The following is an 18791-nucleotide window of genomic DNA, read 5'->3' as shown; positions in this document are numbered from 1 at the left end:
GGCTTACAGTGGTTGGCAAATTGCTCGTATGGAAGCCTGCGCGGGTCAGGTACTCCTTACCAGAGAGCGCGTCTTCAGGAAGGGGCGGGTCCATGTTAGAAGAGTCGCGAGTGACGTCAAAATGTCACGTGGTAGCTTGTCACATGGTAGCCGATTGCTAGTAGAATTTATGGAGAGATGAATGGACGGTGGACCAATCAAATTAAATATGGTTTTTAGCTGCGGCAAAATAAAATTGACAAAGGGGCAGATTTATGAAAGAGAAGGGCACAACAAGTGATGAAAATGCCCTGTGATTGGTTGCTATAGACAATGGGGGACATTTATCAAAATTGGTGTAAAGTAGAACTGGCAACCAATCAGATTCCGCATTTCTTTTTTCAGAGCTCCTTTGAAAAATGAAAGGAGGAATCTGATTGGTTGCTCTGAGCAACTAAGCCAGTTCTACTTTACACCAGGTTTGATAAATCTACCCCAATAACTTTCAGATAAGTTTCAAATATCTGCCCAGTAGGCTTTTTTATTTAAAGGGGTTCGCTGGTTATTTAGCTCGTGAATCGGTGTTCACTACCAACCTGTGGAATATGTTTTACATAGTACTTACCTGTCCCTCACTCTGCCAATGTCTCCATTGAATGTGGCTCTTCTGCCTGGACATGGCCGCTTCTTTAACTGTTGACCTTCATAGTAGTGAATGCAGCTGAACAGGAAAAGGAGCGGCCACATCAGGTGTGTGAGCGCAGTGAAGATGGGCAGCATTGGCGCAGCAAGGGATGGGTGAGTACTATATAAAACATCTTCCTTCCACAGGTCAGCACCAAATACCAGTTAAGCTAAATGACCGGAGAACTCCATTAAATTTCAATCAGAAAGAGCACCACCCATGTCCACTGGCTGTCTTTGGTACTGCAGTTAAAGGGTTTGTCTTACTTCAGCAAGTGGCATTTATCATGTGGAGAAAGTTGGTGACACTATAGGTGCTGTACACTGCCCACTGTGGGCAGCTGTATCAGTAAACTGCGCATTCCCGGGCCCGGCACTGCCGCGGGATTTCAGAGAGTCCATTGTGTCAGGGCACTGAACTGGTTTACATTGAAACATGGGAGGAGCGATAACAGCATCAACATCAAATATACAGAAATAGATACGATCTGTTAACTGTTTATGTCACCTACACTATCACAGACCGCCACCATTAAAGGGGTTGACCGTGTTCAGAGCTGAACCCGGACATACCTCCATTTTTACCCAGGCAGCCCCCCTGACTTGAGCATCGGAGCAGCTCATGCTTCGATGCTCTCCTTTGCCCTGCGCTAAATCGCGCCAGGCAAATGCATTTTCAGGAGTTCCGGTGACGTACCGGGCTCTCCATTGGGCTGCCAGAAAGCCCGGTGACGTCACCGGCACTGATGGGGGTGCTTTAGCACTGCCTTAGCCAGTAAAACGGCTAGGGCAGCGCTAAAGCCCACCCATCACAGCCGGTGACGTCAATGAAAACACACCCCGGCAGTGTGTTATTGTAAACAAAAGAGCCCTTGCCCTGCGCGATCTAGCGCAGGGCAAAGGAGAGCATCGGAGCATGAACTGCTCCGATGCTCAAGTCAGGGGGGCTGCCGGGGTGAAATTAGGGGTATGTCCGGGTTTTGACTTAACCCAGACAACCCCTTTAAGATTTAACCTTTTTGTATATAATTAAAAATACCCATATGTGCCTTAGAATACAGGATTTTGGCTAATTGTGGGCTTGTTAGTCCATGTATTTTTTGTTTTTGGTATATTAGTAGCTTTTATCATTAAATATGGTGGTGGTTATCTATCCCTGTGTCAGGGCTATCCTAGGGCATATAGGAGGTCCCTGATACGGCATCGCCCCTGTCGGGGTAGCCATTCCGTTCCTAGGCAGGGTACTGAACATAGGGAAATATTTAGGGCCTGATATTTTCCCGGTTATTCCAGTGCCCTACGCTGCCTACAGTTTACATATGGGTATTTTTAATTATATACAATAAAGGTTAAAGGGGTTCTGCGGTTTGTTTAAACTGATGATCTATCCTCTGGATAGATCATCAGCATCTGATCGGCGTGGGTCCGACACCCGGGAGAAGGCAGCGGCGCTCCTGCAGCACTCTGTTCACTTGAATGGAGCTTAGCCCCGCCCACACTAGTTGATACTAGTCGTGACGTCACTGGGCTGGCAGTAAACAGTGAGAAGGCTGTGGCGCTGCTGGAGCGCCGCTGCCTTCTCAAACAGCTGATCGGCGAGGGTCCCAGGTGTCGGACCCCCGCCGATCAGATGCTGATCTATCCAAAGTATAAATCATCAGTTAAAACTTAAAACAAAGTGCAGAACCCCTTTAAGCCTTAATGGTGGCGGTCTGGGATATAGTAATTGTCTGCACCACTAATGTTATTAAGACTTTCTGACAGGTAATTGGTCAGAACTGTGAATTAGGTCACCTACAGGGCAGTGATAACAGTTTAATATGTCCAAAGTAGGTGACAGACTCTTTTAAATACAAGGCACTTACTAATGTATTGTGAATGTCCATATTGCCTCCTTTATTAACTGGATTCATTTTTCCGTCACATTATATACTTCTCATTTCCATGGTTACGACCACCCTGCAATTCATCAGTGGTGTCCGTGCTTGCAGACTAGGTAAGGGCTACACTGGTCGCGTGACACCATTCATTTCTATGGGATCACCGCTACTCAGCGATCCTGGCCGCGACAGGTTTCATGCGACCAGTGTTACCACGTAGCCCTTGCTTATAGGAAAAAGCTCCGGCCTCTCTGGTGGCCTGGACCGTGGGAACTCACATAGACTGGTGCTTTTTTTCTATAGCGTGTAAGCACTGCTGGATGGCAGGGTGGTCGTAACCATGGAAACAAGACATGTATTATGTGATTGAAACATGAATCCAACCACCAAAGGAAGCAATATTAATAATAACAATATATTAGTAAGTGTCTTGTATTAACTTTCTCTACATTATAAATGCTATTTGCTGAAGTGAGACAACCCCTTTAAGCCGAACAGCATTTTTACACCCATATTACATCTATAAATCCTGGTGCTTCCACGACCATAACTAATAGCCCCTTTAAAGGGAATCTGTCACCAATGACCTCCCTACCAAGTTGTCTGCATAGACACATAGCTGTGGTTCATCTAATTAAAATACTTTTTCTTTTGTTGATCCAAGGCTCTATTCACGAGTGATACCTTTTCTTAATATGCAAATTAGTCCTTAGGTGCAATGAGTGCGTCACTGTTGCTTTTGTTGCACCCAAGCTTCATTCTTTTCTGTGGCAAGCCCCTCACTCAATGCTTTGATTGACAGGGCCAGGCAGCGGCAAAGCAGCGAGGAAGGGGTTGGCCACAGAAATTAGTGGAGCTTATTTCAAAAATTGCATTTTTCCAGATTTTCGATTTTAATTCATTTTTCCAGCAAGGATTAACAAACCTCAATATCAATTTCCCTGAGGTCTCATGCACATGACTATATGTATTTTGCGATCCGTAGCCATATACTATAGTTTTTGGACGGTAGATTTTGCTGGAATGGTTTTTGGACACCATGTCACTTTTGAGGAGACCCTGAGATACCACTACAATGGAAACACCCCAAAATTTTTGCATTTTTGCATTTAAAATTTTAAATCTCTGCCTTCCCAGAGCCGTAACTTTTTCTGTTCACGTAGCCGTATGGGGGCTTGTTTTTTCTAGTGGCACCATTTATATTGCATATGGTATAGTGGAAAGCTGGAAAAAAATTCCAAATGGATTGGAATTACAATGGTTTGGAAAAAAATTCCACCAAAGTTTTATGGGTTTTGTTTTTACAGCACTTCCTATGTGATAAAATCTACATGTTACCTTGATTCTGCAGGTCAATACAATTATAGTGATACCACATTTTTATAACTTTTTTTGTATTTTAATACTAATAAAAAATAAAACTTTGAAAAAAAATCATTTTTTTTGCATCACCATATTATGATCCCTATAACTTTTTTATATTTATGTCTATGGAGCTGTGTGAGGTCTCCTTTTTTGTGGATTTGCTCTCTTGCAAAGTCCAAACGAGCAGTTCTGTGGCGTTCAAGGAGACGAGGTCTTTGAAGAAGTTTTTTGTTTTTGAAGCCCTTCAGTCTCAGATGCCGTCTGATGGTTATGGGGCTGCAGTCAGCACCAGTAAGGGCCTTAATTTGGGTCGAGGATCGTCCAGTGTCTTGACGGACAGTCAATTGGATCCTCCGGCTCAGTGCTGGTGAAATTTTTTGGGGTCTTCCACTTGACTTTTTTGTTCCATAACCCTCAGGATCATTTAAGAAATTCCAAATGACTGTCTTACTGCGTCCCACCTCAGCAGCGATGGCGCACTGTGAGAGACCCTGCTTATGCAGTTCAACAACCCCACCACGTTCAAAAAGGGAGAGTTTTTTTGCCTTTGCCATCACAACGTGTGACTACCTGACAGAAAATGACAATGAATCCACATCTTTGCACAGATTTGGCCTTTTAAAGGCATATGGTCCTAAAATTTGGATTAGCTGAAAAACAGCCTGTTTCAGTTTAATTGTTATTTTCAATTAATTGAATGCTCAAAAAATGTTTTGTCTCACTCCCATTTCTTCTTGTTGCATGTTGAAGCTCTACTTGGAACCTTGTTAAGATCCAACAATGTAAAATATGATTTTTTGCCATTTTTCAAGTCGTTTTAAACTTTTGATCAGGACTGTATAAGCCCCCACTCCCCATCCCCCATTTCCCAAATTATGCTATCTCATCAACATTTGAACAAAAATAGATAAATCTTCGGTACATCCTCAATCTATCTGGCGTTTATCTAGTGTTACTGACACTTTTCTTTTTAGATACCATTCCGAATGTATGAAAGGCTTCATCACCTTCTCCAATTCTGCACCCGAATAGACTGCCTTTATAAAGTTTTCCCATCTGACAAAAAAATTGAAATCTGTCTCCCTTTATTTTGTTCCGCCTCGACTCTCTCCATATCAAAACATTTTTTTAGGTTATTAAACACCTCTGTCATGGATGGGAGTCGTGGCTGAAGCCATTCCTTAAAGAGACATCTCTTGGCTGCTAGTAACGTTATATGGACCGCCGAAGGGAAATAAGTCCCTTTCATGGGAACATGGAATAGAATGAGATCAGGTGACAATAGTATGTTCACCTTCAGGTGGTTCTTAATTTGGGTTTTAATTTGCTTCCAAAATCTTTGTGTCTCCAGACAGGACCATATTCCCTGTAGCATATCTGACCCTGTTAAATTGCATTTCGGGCAGCCTTTAATTCTTAATTGATCAGAGTTGTGACTAGAGAATTGGAATCCATATAAAGCTTTATGGATAATGCGAAAATGTGTTTCTCTCCATACTTCATTTCAGACTAACCTTCGTATTTTGTCCCATCCTTGTGGGATAATTTGTTCGACTGTAATGTGGGGAAAATATTTCTGCCAGCGGCGACAGAGGTTTTCCTAAACCTTTTCAGTTTGAGTTCCCTGAGTCCCTGGTATATTTCTGAAAGGGTTCGTCTCCGCTCACCCCTGCCTATCAGCTCATTTAGTTTGTTAGAGGATAAAATCTCCCGCATGTCTTGTGCCCTACCTTTAAGAAAACCAGTGAGTTGAAGATAGGAGAGTAGGTGTTGCGTGTGGCTTAAGATGTATTTTTCCTGGACTTCGAGATAGGAATAGAGTCGTCGTTCCTGAGAGTTCCACATATCTCCCCCCGTTCTCACCCCCTTTCCCCGCCATTGCACAAAGAATTGTGACTCCAATCCTGCCAGAAACTCTGGGTGTCCCCATATACTCATGTGATTTGATAGCCTAGAAGATTGATGGCATATTTTGCATATCTTTTTCCATGTGGCAAGTGTATCTTTTACTAATAGACTGTTTCTTACAGATATAGGTATTGCCGCCAGTTCCGTATGCAGCAGTGCCCCTAGTGACCATGGGTGAACCAAGTGAGATTCCAGTGTGTTATTTCAGTAGAAGCCGGAATAAAAGATCCAATCTATACAATGTCGGGCGACACCTGCCAAATTGTAGAGGTGTACATTGGGGAAATTCAATCCCCCTTATTTTTGGGTAGCTGTAGTTTATTTAGAGCTATTCTGTATTTTTTTTCCTGCCCAAAGAAAAGCTCTAAATGCTGACTCAAGCTTGTTGATATCTGCATGTTTAATAAGCAGGGGTATGGTTTGGATGGGGTATAATAATTTTGGGATAGATATCATCTTTAAAAGCTGACATCTTCCTCTCAGCGACAGCGGGAGATTCATCCATCTATCTATTTCCAACTGTATTTTCTTAAAAAGCAGGGGGTAATTTAACAAATAGAGAGATCCGGGACGTTTGCCTATGTGAATACCCAAGTATTTTCTAGATACTTGTGCGATTTGGATAGGGACCTCTAGGTGTGGGGTATCCTTTCTAGCAATGTTTCCGTTGAGTAACAATATCTCTGATTTAGATTGGTTGATCCTAAAACCCGACACCTAGCCCAACTCCTCAAGAAGATCAAAGGTAGTTTTTAAGTCGCTTTGAGGATTTTCCAAGAATAACAATAGATCATCCGCAAAGAGGGCATTTTTTATCTGTGAATTGCCTATTTTTATACCTTTACTTGCTTTGTGTGAGGCCAATCTGCGGGATAAGGGTTCTATAGCCAGGTTAAATAGGAGCGGGGATAGAGGACATCCCTCTCTCGTCCCCTTTTGTAGTGCAAATGGTGCCGAGATATAACCTGGTGTACTTATTCTAGCCTTTGGACATGTATATAATGCCTTGAGAAATACCCTGAAGGAACCTGTTAGTCCCACGTTGTCCAAAACATAATCCATCCATCCCCAGTCAACATTGTCAAATGCCTTTTCAGCGTCAATGGATATTATGGCTGGGGATGGATGGATCGCCGGGCGTATCTTAACCTCGTCTAGGACCGCCAGTACTTTGCGTATATTCGTGACAGCAGCTCTTCCTTGTATGAACCCTACCTGTGCTGGTGAGATCAATTTTGGTAGAATGCTTGCTAGACTATCAGCAAGGATCTTCAAGGCAATTTTAAGGTCTATGTTAATCAGAGATATTGGGCGATATGAGGATGCAGAGGTGAGGTCTCTGTTTGGTTTTGGTAGCACTTTAATGTATGCAGTGTTGGTTTGTTGTGGTTGTCCCTGCAAGTAACCGTTGTAAATTTGGTAAAGCGTTGGGCTATATCTTTTGATAATGTTTTGAAGAATTCTCCTGTGAACCCGTCCGGAACAGGGGCTTTTCCCAGGGGCATATTTTTGATGACACTAGATACCTCATCTGGTTTGCTTGGCGCATTTAACCGTTGCCTGTCTATTTCTTCTAACTTTGGCATTGTGTTATTACCCAGCCATAATTGTCTCCCTAAAGAGTAGCATTCCGGGCTTTCATAAAGTTTGGTGTAGAAGTCCATTAAAATCTTATTGATATCTTTTGGGTGAGTTTTGGTTGCTGGTCGCTGCCAGAGCGGTGTAAGCGGTGTAAGCCACCCTCAGTGTATCACTCCACATGTGGATTTTGATGTATTTTCATTCTTTTTCAGACAATGTGAAGTCTAACATATTCTAAACCTATTAATCTAGTAATAAAGAGTCACTGTGGCTGTAGAGAAAAGATGGCTGTAGGTTTTTCATAGAATTGGATTTTACAAAAATAGCAAATGGCAGCCTCTGTATTGCCTAATGATACAAGGCTGCAACACATTAATTCCCATGGAACCCTTGTGTGTGGCTAATGCATTGGAGTCTATGAGAGAAACAATCTCTATGAGAGAAACAAGCATCCCCATGTGTGGAAACGCCCGTACTATTAAAATATAAAATTATTTATTGCAAATGGCGAAACGGAAAAAAATCTAAATTCAACTCAACTTTTTTGGGTGGTCCCCAGGGAACCTAAAGCTCAGGCACCCTCTGGATGTAAAGGGTGCTTGGAAGCATACGTACTGGCCCTTTAAGATGCTGGACGTGAGTATGAGCACGCCCTAAGGAGACATAGGTTGGAAGACTGCAGGAGCATGCAGGCCGCAACTTGCAGAGGATGACGGTGACCAGAATGCCGGATTGTATGGTACTGTGGGGGGTATTATTATTATTATTGGGGACAATATCAAAGATACTACAAACAGGTGGCTCTCACAGGGAGCATTATAACCGTAGGGGACACTGTTAGTAATGACGGCACTCTGGAAGAGAATTATGGTGGGACTTTTGGGAGCACTATTAGTATGTAGGGGGCTATCTGCATGGTACTGTCATTTCTTCAGTATAGTAGGATATTAGGGGGCACAGTGGATGCAGTATTGGGGTGGCAGCAGTATAACACTTGAGGCAACAAGGGGGGATGATGGAAAAGTGAGGAATCTAAGATGTCTTTGTGGCAAACTGCAGAACTAAGACATGGATGAAAGACGTCATCATGGTGATCTGCTCCCAATGGAGAAGATGAGAATAAGAACATCTACATTAGAGGAGACCTCACTGAATATAATAAGTATATAATGCTGTATACTCCTGTGTGTTTATTAGATTACCTCTAAAAATTAAAAAAGAAAAAACTGCCAAAAATGTAATATATATTTTATATGAATATTACATTTAAAAAATAAAATTTTCTGTTGGAAATGTCCCTTTAACGGGAATGCAATATAATTTGGCACTTGACATAGGAAAATAAACATTTACATCAAGGGGCTGCAGACACACCCCGCATGTCTGAGGGGCAGAGTGGGTCACTCCTCTTTCTGCCGCACTGTGTATCTCTTCCCTTCTGTCTGTCATTGTTCAGTTGCAACAGGTTCTCACAGGGTACTTTTTCTCCTTGTAGAGACACCAGCTTGCATAGGGAGTCTTAAGCCTGTGATACTTAGGCAGATCATCGCTATCAAGCATTCGTAGGAATGGTCGTTAGCGATGATCTGCCTGTGTAATAGTGATGATTATTACCCTATAAACGAGCAAAAACTTCTTCATCAGACAATCACAATTTTTAAACAGGTTAGAAAAGTCATTGTTTGCCGGCAGCTGATTGTGCCGTCACTGTTTGCCGGCAGCTGATTGTGCCGTCACTGTTTGCCAGCAGCTGATTGTTCCGTCTAATCATGATCTGCGGCCGCTAAACAATGATTCTGTGTGGGGATGAGTAATGGCATTAGCAATCGCTCCTCCCTATACCGTGGAGAAGATGTAATAGCAGCGGTCTCCTCCACTGACAAGCAGGCGATTGTCGGGAAGGAACTCTTGCTTCCCGACAATCGTCTGCCTCATCTACTGGTGTAATACCAACCTTACTGATATTGCTCTCTGGGAGAAGGTATGCAAATTAGTTATCCTCCAGAAGGGAGAAAACTGTCTCTCTATTTCAGCCTATAGGTAGATACTTTGTAAGTAAATGTCCACTTCATTAAAGAGCTTTGAAACACGACTAAAATGATGAGATACCCATCTGTAGTCAGCTATTTTTGGTTCTTGCCCTCTTCAGTGCAGAACAGGTTAAAGGTTGGCTGAGTGGTAGACCTTTGATGTAGCTCTCAGGGATAATTTTTATTCCTTTTACCCTAAGTTCACACCTGAGCGTTTTACAGCGCGTTCAAATGCGCTGTAAAACGCTCAACACATGAAAACCAATGCTTCCCTATGGGAATGGTTCTCACCTGGGAGTTTTACAGCGCGTACGATCGCGCTGTAAAACGCCCGACGCTCAAACAAGTACTTGAGCTTCTGTGGGGCGTTTTGACGCGCGTTTGTGGCCATAGGACACTGCAGTCAATGACACAAACGCGCGTCAAACGCGCGTTTACTATTACAAAAAACGCGCGTCAGAAACGCGCGTTAAAAACGCCCGTTTAACGCGCGTTTGGGAAACGCTCAGGTGTGAAAGCAGGGTTAGGGAGGGAAGAAATGCAAACGAGCTCTTAACAAGCTCTGCCTCTATTGCCACCAGATGCAAGGCAGTTATCCTATAAGTCAATATTCAGCTCTTAAAATAAGCCTTGAGACTTGACTTAAAATATTAAATAAGCCAGCACCTTATCTGCAGATAGCTGTTTCGGGGTGATTGCCCCTCATCAGTGCAGAGCAGAGAGTACTGGCTTAACTGGGTAGAAGGCCTGTGTCCGAGCAAGGGGGGAACTAACTGTCCTTAGGGAGAGAGCACCATAATCAGTGTAAGGAGACTTATAGGCCATACATGCTCCTCTGGAATAAATATTCCTTTCAGAGCATGGAATAACCCCTTGTTTTGATGTACTTTGCTGAGAAGCATCTCTACTGCCTCCACTCTGTGCTACTTTACTAGTAGTTGAACAGGACATGCTTTTGCCCACAGAAGAAACCATGGGGGTCATTTATTAAGACCAGCGTTTTAGACGCCGATCTTAATTACCCCTATATCGGAGGATCCACTGAAGTTATGAAGAGGCACTGGCCAGTCTAAAATATAAGCCAGCTTCCTATATTATTTTCTACACCTAAAATAGGTGCCCTCTTTTTTAAACCTGGCATGAGAGGGGAAAACTAACCGTTGCACAACAATCTGCGCCAGAAATACGCTCAATATAGGCGTATTTCTGGATAATAATGACCCCTTATGTTTCTTTTGTCCTTTGGTTCTCCCAAAAAATGCTCAGGCGGTAAAGAAGCTCAGTCACCATTTGCTGCACTTCTATATTGTGGCTTCCAGACTTAAATAAAAATGTTGTACAAAATGTGAAAAAGTTAATAAAATATAAAATAAAATATTATATATATTACTTTACTAATTTACTATATTACTGAAAAATATAAATATTATAATTCCCTTTTAGAAAGGAAAATATTGGCATAAGTGTAATAACATTGACTACCAAAAGGTGTCAGGATTTTCCAAGATAAAACTTCAGAGAAGCAGCAAACCAACAGGGAGAAAAAGCAGCAATCTCCTTTGAATTGGAAAGATATACCTCTTGGGTACACGTACAAATTAAATACATTTGGAAACACTTCTATAAATAAATGTAAGCCAGAAGAGTCCACTGGCTCCCTAAACAAGTAGCAATATCAAAAAGTTTCACATGGGCTCACAATGTCAGTGTTAGCTGATAATTACTAGTGTTAGAAGACACAGGGTTACCAATTATGGAATGCCCTCATCCCCAAAGCAGTGACATGTCAGCATAGCTGCAAGTCCATGGCGGAGTAAAAACTCTCTCACATTCCACCTCACAAGGAGACCAGACCAGTATTCACAAGAACAGGGCAGGAGAAATTAGATAACCCCGAAGAAGATATCACATAAAACCATAAAAAGAATATGTGACTTTAATTAACGGTCTCAGGCATGTGAAAAAAATAAAATAAAATAATTACTGTCTCTATACTGACAGGGAATGACTCTATACTGACAGGGAATGTCCCACAGGATTGGCGCATGGCATATGTGGTGCCAATATTCAAAAAGGGGCCAAAAACAGACCCTGGAAACTATAGGCCGGTAAGTTTAACATCTGTTGTGGGTAAACTGTTTGAAGGTTTTCTGAGAGATGCTATGTTAGAGCATCTCAACAGAAATAAGCAAATAACACCATATCAGCATGGCTTCGTGAGGGATCGGTCATGTCAGACTAATTTAATCAGTTTCTATGAGGAGGTAAGTTCTAGACTTGACAGCGGCGAATCAATGGATGTCGTATATCTGGACTTCTCCAAAGCATTTGACACTGTACCACATAAAAGGTTAGTATATAAAATGAGAATGCTCGGACTGGGAGAAAACATCTGTATGTGGGTAAGTAACTGGCTCAATGATAGAAAACAGAGGGTGGTTATTAACGGTACACACTCAGATTGGGTCACTGTCACTAGTGGAGTACCTCAGGGGTCAGTATTGGGCCCTATTCTCTTCAATATATTTATTAATGATCTTGTAGAAGGCTTGCATAGTAAAGTGTCAATTTTCGCAGATGACACTAAACTGTGTAAAGTAATTAACACTGATGAGGACAGTATACTACTACAGAGGGATCTGGTTAGACTGGAGGCTTGGGCAGATAAGTGGCAGATGGGGTTTAACACTGATAAATGTAAAGTTATGCACATGGGAAGGAAAAATGCAAGTCAACCGTACATACTAAATGGTAAAACACCCGGTAACACTGACATGGAAAAGGATCTAGGAATTTTAATAAACAGCAAACTAAGCTGCAAAAACCAGTGTCAGGCAGCTGCTGCCAAGGCCAACAAGATAATGGGTTGCATCAGAAGGGGCATAGATTCCCGTGATAAGAACATAGTCCTACCACTTTACAAATCGCTAGTCAGACCACACATGGAGTACTGTGTACAGTTCTGGGCTCCTGTAAACAAGGCAGACATAGCAGAGCTGGAGAAGGTCCAGAGGAGGGCAACTAAAGTAATAACTGGAATGGGGCAACTACAGTACCCTGAAAGATTATCAAAATTAGAGTTATTCACTTTAGAAAAAAGACGACTGAGGGGAGATCTAATTAATATGTATAAATATATCAAGGGTCAGTACAGAGATCTATCCCATCAGCTATTTATCCCCAGGACTGTGACTGTGACGAGGGGACATCCTCTGCGCCTGGAGGAAAGAAGGTTTGTACACAAACATAGAAAAGGATTCTTTACGGTAAGAGCAGTGAGAATATGGAACTCTCTGCCTGAGGAGGTGGTGATGGTGAGTACAATAAAGGAATTCAAGAGGGCCATGGACGTATTTCTGGAGCTTAATAATATTACAGGCTATAGCTACTAGAGAGGGGTCTTCCTCTGGATCAACTTGCGGGATAACAGGCCGAACTGGATGGACAAATGTCTTTTTTCGGCCTTATGTACTATGTTACTATGTTACTATGTTACTGTATTTTTCACCCTATAAGATGCACCTAGGTTTTAGAGGAGAAAAAAATAATTATTTTTTTTTTTTCATAAGACCTCAGCTCAAAGCCCCAATCAAACCACCTATGTTAATCAGACCTCGGACCAGACCCTCAATGTTAATAAGATCCCCAATTAGACCTCTAATCGGACTCCCAATGTTAACAAGACCCCCAATCAGACCGCAGATCAGACACCCATGTTAGGCTACTTTCACACTAGCGTTCGGGGCTCCGCTTGTGAGTTCCGTTTGAAGGCTCTCACAAGCAGCCCCGAACGGATCCGTACAGCCCTAATGCATTCTGAGTGGACCGTTTGTCCTCCGCTCAGCAGGCGGACACCCGAACGCTGCAGCGGAGGCAACCGGATCCGTCCAGACTTACAATGTAAGTCAATGGTGATGGATCCGTTCGAAGTTGACACAATATGGCTAAATTTTCAAATGGATTTGTCCCCCGTTGACTTTCACTATAAAGTCAAAACGCATCCGTTTGCACTATCATGGTAATGCAAACGGATCCGTTCTGAACGGATCTAAGCGTTTGCATTATAGGTGCAGATCCGTCTGTGCAGATACCAGATGGATCCGCACCTAACGCAGGTGTGAAGTAGCCTAAGGCCCCATGCACACGGCCGTGTTTCACAGCCGTGTGCGGGCCGTGGAACCACGGCCTGGATCCCTCCTGAGAGCAGGAGCGCACGGCGTCACTGGTTGCTATGACGCCGTGCGCTCCCTGCTGCCGCCGCAATACAGTGATACACTGGTATGATCTATACCAGTGTATTACTGTACTGTGCCGGCAGCAGGGAGCGCACGGCGTCATAGCAACCAGTGACGCCGTGCGCTCCTGCTCTCAGGAGGGATCCAGGCCGCGGTTCCACGGCCCGCACACGGCTGTGAAACACGGCCGTGTGCATGGGGCCTTAATAAGACCCCCAATCAGACCTCAGATCAGACCCTCGTTGTTAATAAGATCCCAATTAGACACTCAGATCAGACCCCCAATGTTAGGACCCCTATTCAGACCTCAGATCAGACCACCATATAATAAGACCCCTATTCAGACACTAAGATCAGACCCCCAATGTTAAGAACCCCATTCAGACCTCAGATCAGAACGGCATGTTAATAAGACCCTTGTACACACACTAAGATCAGACCGCCAATGTGAAGACCCCCATTCAGACCTCAGATCACACAAAAACAATAAATCATCTTACCTCTGCTGCTCCAGACGCTGCCGCCAATCCAGGTTTCCAGCTCCGGCTCTTCCTGCCACGTGCTGTTCTGTATTGACGCCTTTATTCACCCATGCAGCGTTTCTGTTTCAAAGTGGCTTTCTCAAGCATTGGAGCTGAAACATTGCATGGATGAAGGTGTGTGTTAATTGGAGTGCTGCCTCAACTTGTATTTGTCTAGTGTGAAGGACTGTGGACCTAGTCCTGCAAGGCTTGCACCTTTATAATATTGTCCGGTGCTGCTGATCACTTTGACGCATCTGAACTCTTTATTAAAAATGTTTAAACATTTTATTTCTGCAGCTTGTATGTATTACAATACTCAGCAAGCTGCGGAATGCTGTTCAGCGCTAAATCCATCACACAAACTCTCTGACGGCTCAGTTTTTAACTACTTCTGTATTCTCCTGAGTGATAAATTTGGCTGAATTGTATTCAAATCAGTGCTGATGGTTAATAGGGTGTGTACCGATTGAACAATGTAAGGTTAGGTTTAGTGTTGAGTGAACTTGTGTTTCAAGTTCGACGTACAGGGTTCGGGCTATCTAAAAATTCCGTTATGGATTCCGGTACCACAGACCAAAAGTTATGGTTCGTGGTAGCGGATTCCATAATGGAATTGTTAGATAACCCGAACCTTGTATGCTGAACTTGAAACACATGGCACATTTTGAAAATGTGCTGAAAAAATCAGCGTAGAATCCATGCTGATTTTCTGCGTGGTTTTGGTGCGTTTTTGTCGTTTTTAGCTTCCCATCCATTTCAACCAGTTCAGATTTAGCTCCAAGATGCAGTGCATGCTGCTTCTTTCTCCAGCGTGGAAAAAAAGCAAGTTCTGCCTCCTATTGAAATGAATGAGAGGCTTTCTAGAGCCATTTTTTGGCTCAGATTCCAAGCGGAAGATGGGTGAAAAACAGCTTGAAAAAACTTTGTGCGAACAAGACCTTGTAAAAAATCCTCAGCAGATTTTGGGCATGCTTTGGATATTCAGATCTTTACAGTAAGACCTATCTGCTGCAGAAATACTGCACTTTTTTCCATAGTGGATTTACCTGATTACCAGTCCCCAGGACTGTGACTGTGACGAGGGGACATCCTCTGCGTCTGGAGGAAAGAAGGTTTGTACACAAACATAGAAGAGGATTCTTTACGGTAAGAGCAGTGAGACTATGGAACTCTCTGCCTGAGGAGGTGGTGATGGTGAGTTCACTAAAAGAGTTCAAGAGGGGTCTGGATGTATTTCTGGAGTGTAATAATATTATAGGCTATAGCTACTAGAGAGGGGTTGTTGATCCAGGGAGTTATTCTGATTACCTGATTGGAGTCGGGAAGGAATTTTTTATTTCCCTAAATTTGGGAAAATTGGCTTCTACCTCACAGTTTTTTTTTGCCTTCCTCAGGATAACAGGCCAAACTGGATGTACAAATGTCTTTTTTTTCGGCCTTATAAACTGTTACTATGTACTATGTTACTATTACAGTGCAGCGAGAAAAAATCTGCAGTCAAAGCCTGCAATGAAATCCTTTGGATGTGGATTTTGGTGCAGATTATTAGTCCTCTTCAGCAGCGTTATAGTTATGCTGTGTGTGTACCCAGCCTTTCAGTGTGTGGGGACATGCTGCATTTCCCTGATATACAAGAGGATGGTAACACTAGTTGTCAGGAAGTCCTGTTAGGTCTGTCATTCACTTTGTGCTTCTCTCAATTATTCATGAGCTCCTGCTCCTTTTGCCTATCCGCTGCTGATTGACAGTTTTCTTTCCACAGAAATCTAGGAGAAAAATTGTCAATGAGTGACAAGTGGGCAGGAGGAGCAGGATCTCCAGAATAATTATGACGCTCCTCAGAGAGCACGCTCAAAGGAAAGTAAGTTTTCCAAAGCCACTGAACATTACCAGCCAAGGGAGTATGTTAGGAGCTGATCTTTTTGAGTCTGAGGATCCTGACCGTAACCTTAACCCCTTAATGTAGCGGGTGCTAACTGTATAATACTGCAGAAAACCATCTACATTGACTGGTATAGAAGATAATACCTATTCCAGTCATTTAAAATAGTTTTTAAGACATACAGTATATACTGATTACCTATCCTCTGGATAGGTCATCAGTGTCTGATCGGTGTGGGACCCCCAGGAACGCTTTTCTGGTCACACAACCGGCAGACTGTGAGTTTGTATCAGCAATATCCTCACATCAAGCAGATTGGTATGTAAGGATTTACTTATTATCTAATGGAGACAACACTGGTCGCTGTGGTGCAGGTAATATCTGGCCCAACACTGATCCTTATTATTATTATCAAGTGATTGTGATCATTGTTTCGCAAATTACCATTCTGCTGTCTGAACCATTATTGTTACACTCTGTATCCCAGTAGTATATGTGTGTACCAGTGGTTCCATGTTTCAGTGTGTTTTTTCCCATATATCAATGTGCTTAAGTAGTGTCCCACTAGGTAAATGTGGGCACTACACAAGGGTCAATATGGCCACATTAATCTCCACCTCCTGTGGAACATGGTCATTGTATTTTATATGATGTTTTTATGTGTTTTTCCTGTTATCTCCTGTATCAGGCCTGTTAGAGGTAGTTCCTCCTCCTAGACAGTAGAGGGAGCTAAGGAACCCCTAGTATATATAGTTAGGCCCAGACAGGAAAGAGTCAGAGCAGTTTAGTCCAGGAGGCTAGTTAGTGCAGTCTAGCCTGCCTGAGTTTCCTGAGCAAAAGTAAGCTCAAAGGGTGCATCCAGGGGAAGAGTTTGCCTCCTGAAGTTCCTATAAAAGTACAGTGCAGATCCAGGTTTTATCCAGCCAAATAGTGAGCTGAAGGGCAGAAGGATATTCTACAGCAAGGAGACATATACCAGAGGAAGGTTTCCCTACCCAAGGATAAAGCCAGCAATAGGGCATACGGGCCTTGGAGAAAGCCAGACAGGAACTGAGGAAAATACAGCCTGATCTGTAAGTGTCGATCCCTCTGAGTATCTTGCAAGGACTTTGCCTGCCGGTTATATATAAGCCTGCCTGTCACAACCTGTTACATGTGGAAATGACTAAAGACTGTAAATAGTTAAACTGTTCAGTAAAGGAAGTTCTGGTTCACTGCAAATTGTGTTCCTCAATTATTCCTGCAATAAATCAGTGTGCCACCGTTACCGGCACTGGTGTCACGAACTCAAAGGGATCTTTCCACCGGCACACTAAACCTCCAACATCCAGGGCACCTCACCTACCACCCGGCCTGGTCCCTATACACAGAGAGTGCCCCAGAGGATCCATGTGCCAGCCTCTCCATCACTGATGTACGCCTGCCGAGGGTATATAAAAACTGTGAGTAACAATAGCAACCCTTGGTTTGTTAACTGCCCCTGTGACCTCACCATCGCTCACCCTGCAGGGCTGCGTACGGCACTGACTAATTTTGCTCTGGGCTGAGCAGATTGTGGAGGGTAAAAATAGGGACAGATAATTCCCTACCCAGTATCCCAATATCTCAGCTTCCCACTAGAGATGTCCCAAACTATTCGCCGGTGAATAGTTCCCGGCGAACATAGCTTGTTCGCCGCTGCAGGCGAACATATGCGATGTTCGGTCCGCCTCCTATACGTCATCATTGAGCAAACTTTGACCCTGTACCTCACAGTCAGCAGACACATTCCAGCCAATCAGCAGCAGACCCTCCCTCCCAGACCCTCCCACCTCCTATCAAAAAGCAAGGACAGCATCCATCTTAGGGACAGCATCCATCTTAGATTAATTCTGAAGCTGCAGTGTCACAAAGTTGTAATTGCAATGCGATTAATACAGGTTATATTAATAGCATTGCGATTACAACTTAGAGCTGGGTTCCTAATGGTTATATTGATAGAATGTAACGAAGATTGAGAATATACTGTTATATTCGTAGTCAATTCTAGCAATACAACCATTAGGAACTCAGATCTAAGTTGTAATCGCAATGCGATTTATAGAACTTGAATTAATCGCATTGCGATTTGAACTTAGAGCTTCTGCTGACTTCCTTGCTCATGGAGCGTCCCCATCACCATGGGAACGGCTCCATGCTAGAATGTACTGTCGGATTTGAGAAAGTTGTAATCGCAATGCGATTAATGCAGGTTATATTAATCGCATTGCGAATTCAAGCTAGCGAATGCAAGCTAAGTTCCTAATGGTTGCATTGCTAGAATTGACGAATATAACGAATATAGCACTACATTCTCAATCTTCGTTATATTCTAGCAATACAACCATTAGGAACCCAGCAGCTCTAAGTTGAATTCGCAATGCGATTAATATAACCTGCATTAATCGCATTGCGATTACAACTTTTTCAAATCCGACAGTACATTCTAGCATGGAGCTGTTCCCATGGTGATGGGGACGCTCCATGAGCAAGGAAGTCGGCAGAAGCTCTAAGTTGAAATTGCAATGCGATTAATTCAAGTTCTATAAATCGCATTGCGATTTCAACAGAACTTCTGCTGACTTACGTGCTCATGGAGCGTCCCCATCACCATGGTAACGACTCCATGCTAGAATGTACTGTCGGATTTGAGAAAGTTGAAATCGCAATGCGATTAATTCAAGTTCTATAAATCGCATTGCGAT

This window comes from Bufo gargarizans, chromosome 3 (assembly GCF_014858855.1).
Source record: "Bufo gargarizans isolate SCDJY-AF-19 chromosome 3, ASM1485885v1, whole genome shotgun sequence".
NCBI lineage: Eukaryota > Metazoa > Chordata > Amphibia > Anura > Bufonidae > Bufo > Bufo gargarizans.
Note: the sequence above shows the minus strand (reverse complement) of the source record.